Raw genomic sequence first — 4,021 nt, forward strand, 5'->3', positions numbered from 1 at the left:
TCAGATCCGATTGGTGTCATGATACCTCAGACTCAGGTGTTGGGGATACACGTAACAGGTAGGCCCACGAAGGGTCGAAGTATCATAAAGCATGGGGTCCACACAACATGTGGGTCCAGATAAATTTCATACAGACATACTATCCACTCGACCAAGCAGTGTACCATCCACTCTGATGACAATTCACCACTCGACCGTACGACTCACTCGGATATACGAAGACGAGCAGGCAACAAAGCAGTCGACATCATTCTCATGGCGAGGGCTTGGTAGTGGGTTGGTATTATGGCATTCATGCCCCAGTTTGTAACATAGGAGGTGAGGGGGTGGCTCACTCTATATAAGCCACCCCCACCACTAGACTTGGGGGGCTTCTTCTTCCATCTCTCTCTCTTTTCACCATTAGTCTCGGGACTTAACTTAGGCATGGGGATCTGTTCCTCTCTCTCACACACACATTGTAATCTCCGGATATATACTCAGATAAAACAAAGCCTCTCCGGAGCACGAGACGTGGAGTTGTTATCTCCACCGTGAGAGGCCCGAACTCGCTAAAACCACCGTGTCACCCATATGCATCTCGATAGATCATGCTCCGTTACCCTATACCTTATTATTGTCGGAATCGTTCCCACTTCAGTTGGCGCCCACCGTGGGGCATATGGCGTCAATCGAGCCATGATGCAGATGGTTATTTCTTCTACCACCAGCGGCACATCGGTTCCTGCTGGTACCCTCTATTCGGTTTGATTTTCATCTTTTAACACATTTTCTATACTGTTCATCTGCACAACAAGCAAAGCATCGCAAGCAAAAGGAAAACGTACATCCATCCAAGCACGTACAAGGAAAACTATCGACCTTCAGGTTGGCTGGCCTCCCATCCGCATGAGCTGATCACTTGAATTGGCGCGAAAGCAAGAAACCGGCTGCGCCTCCATGGACGACCACCGACACCATCTGCCTCATCGTCGTCTTCGACCTTGTCACAGCCGACGGCGCCTCCACGCGCGGTCGTCGTCATCTCCAACCTTGGCACAGCTGATTGCGCCTCCACGGACGACCTCCGGCGCCATCCGCCCCGTTGTCGTCTCCGACCTCGGCACCGCCGACTGCGCCTCTACGGGCAGCCACCAGCGGCGTCCGCGTCATCATCATCTCCAACCCCGTTGTTGAGCCACACGCACTTCCGTCGTCGCCGTTCACCTCGCCGTCGACTCCGGCCTCGTGTTCTCGGCTGCAAGCCGGCGATCTCCGCGGTGGCGGTGCAGGCAAGCAGTGCTCCTGCCTCTGGTGCCAGTCGCCTGCGACGGTCTCGATGGTGGAGGCGCGCTGCGGCGGCGATGGCCGTTCGGGATTGAAGGAATAAATGGCTGGTAAGTGCATGTGTAACGTGGGCCACCTAATCAAGCATTAACTGCACGCAGGGAAAAAGGAATCAGAAGGACATCTCCGGATCTCGCACACGTACGCGGCTTCACCGGCAATCATTAAGTGCATGCCTAAACGTTGGTCTCATAGAGGGTGTTTGGATCACTAGTGACTAGAGGCTAGAGACTAGTAGTAGTCACTTTTAGTGAGTAAACCTCCAAACATCCCTGACTAGTGGGTGACTAAAACTAGTTTAGTCCCTAGTCACCCCACCCCCAACTAAAAGTGACTAAAGTCTCTCCTCTAATTAATTGGCAGGCCCATCTTATTGCGGGCGATGCATCTGCCGCCCCATCCCCTTCGCACGCAGGCAGGGGGCAGCTGCTCCCCTTTCCACTCCGCCGCTTCCCTTTCCACCGCCGCCGCCGCACTCCCGCCGCGCCCGCAGTGCTTCGCCGTGCCGCGCCCACAGTGCCCCGCCGTGCCGCGCCCGCAGTGATCCGCCGCGCCGCGCCCGCAGCACTCCGCTGCGCTGCGCTCCCGCGTCTGTACCATGGACGGCGACGGCGAACTCCCCTTTGATTTCATCTCGCAGACGGCGTCTTCCGGTGCTGCGGTGCACCACATCGACGAGGACGGGTGGGGGATGACACCCCCTCGTCTCCGGGGATCCGCCGGCCGCAGCTTGGTGGCAGGGGGGCTCGAGCGCGGCTCGGTGGCAGGGGGGCTCGGCCGCGGCTCGGTGGCTGGGGGGCTTGGCCGCGGCTCGGTGGCCGGGGGGCTTCGCGCTCCCATCGGGTTGGAGAACATCAACCTCAACGGCAACTCCGCCGTCGCCACCTCCTACCCCAACATGGGCATGTACACGCACCTTTTTCATCCCGGGAGTGCGGCCGGCCATGCTGTGCCCCTCCAGCGGACCAGATCGGATGGCGTGGCGCAGCGGCAGGGTCGTCCACCTCGCCAAGGTCTCCCCCCAGTGAGAGCCCCAGATCGTCGTGGCAAGCAGGTCGTCGCGACGTCAGGACGAGGTGGTGCTGGTTTAAGTCGCTCAGGCAGCGGTAGGCAGTGGCAGGCAGCACCGATCATGGTAGAAGATGTTGAGGAAGAAGATGAACCAGCTGAAGAAGATGTTCAGGCAGAGGAAGACGACAGCATGCTGAACCAGCATATCCAGGTACAATATTTGTCCAATTGTTGTGTTTGCTTGAATGAATGTATGTTAAGTGGAAAGTAGAAAGTAGAAACTACAGCTTGTTAAGTGGAAAGTAGAAAGTAGAAACTTGTTCTGTCATATTTATCAAAAATAGTACAGTATCTGAAATAGTACTTGTTCTGTTTTGTCATACATTTTTTTAATAGAGGCCAAAAAGCAAGGCTAACTGGACAGACAGAAATACATTGACCTTATGTGAAATAGCTTGTGAGGAAATAGATGCTGGCAATTACGTTGGTAGAGTTTAGTGCCCTCAGGCATACAAGAATATGAGGGAGAAATATTGGGAAAGGGCAAAGCTGTGGCATCCAGGCAGGGAATTCAGGAACAAAATAACTAACTTGAAGGGCTTGTACAATGATTGGGTATGGTTGCAGCAGCAAACCGTCTGCGGCCGCGGCTTAGATGGCGAAGTGACGGCAACTGCAGATTGGTGGGAGAAAGAAATCAAGGTATTTTTGCTTATATTCTTGCTCCCTCTCCTTCAAGTGTTCATTTTTGCATATGTTCCAATGACAGAAGATATATATGCTGATTTCTTTCTATTATTTCTTTTCAGGACAGACCAAATCTCAAGAAATTTAGAAATGGTAACCCTGAGTATATGCCCCTGTTACATGAGATATTTCATGAGGTCGTTGTGGATGGTTCATCTGCTTATGTTCCTGGGACAGAAGATTGTTTGGAGTTAAATAATGATGATGACCTGGATGGCAATGAAGGCTTTGTGTCCAGCCCTATGAGTACCAACACTCAAAAGAGAGGGAGCCGCTCAGAGTTAAGGAGTACAGCTAGTAGTCCTTCAAAGAGAAGCAAAACTTTAGACAACATGCCTCGTACTCAAGGCAAAACTCGGGGTCCATTTGTAAAATATATGAAGGACATAGAAACTAAGTTGGAGAAGGAAAGTGAGAAAACAGACTCTATTTTGCAGGCTCTTGTGAACCAAGGCAATGAAAAGGTTAGGAGAAGTGAGGAACGTGCTCAGTCAGTAAAAAACTGTCAGAACCTTGCCATTGTTGCTTGTGATTTATTCAAGGAGAAACACAACAGAACTGTCTTCCAGAACATGAAGACCCCTGAAGCTAGGTTGATATGGTTGAAGAGATGGTGTAGGGCAAAGAACATGTATGCAACAGATGGCGAGATATGAAGGCAGAATGATCTGTGTCATCTAGTCTTGTGTCTTGAGTCATGTGTGTCCTCTTGTGTCTTGAGTCATGTGTGTCCTCTTGTGTCTTGAGTCGTGGATGACATGATTTGTGGACTAATGTGGCCTTAATCATTATGTTTCTGGACAAATTATTATCTACCGATCTGTGTATTTGCATGTGTTGATGATATGTTCATTATGTCTGTAGACTTCATGATTTCTATTTGTTTGTGCTTTTCTTGCAGAATGAGGATGAATCTAGTGATGAGGACAGTACAGAC

The 4,021-nt window shown here is 51.4% G+C and overlaps 1 pseudogene; it reads left to right on the plus strand.

Annotated features, from left to right (window-relative positions):
• The first annotated feature begins 1,924 nt into the window (after window positions 1-1,924).
• LOC123087449 (uncharacterized) lies at window positions 1,925-3,740 on the plus strand (annotated as a pseudogene).
• The last annotated feature ends 281 nt before the right edge of the window (window positions 3,741-4,021 follow it).

The sequence above is a fragment of the Triticum aestivum genome, chromosome 1B, assembly GCF_018294505.1.
Source record: "Triticum aestivum cultivar Chinese Spring chromosome 1B, IWGSC CS RefSeq v2.1, whole genome shotgun sequence".
NCBI lineage: Eukaryota > Viridiplantae > Streptophyta > Magnoliopsida > Poales > Poaceae > Triticum > Triticum aestivum.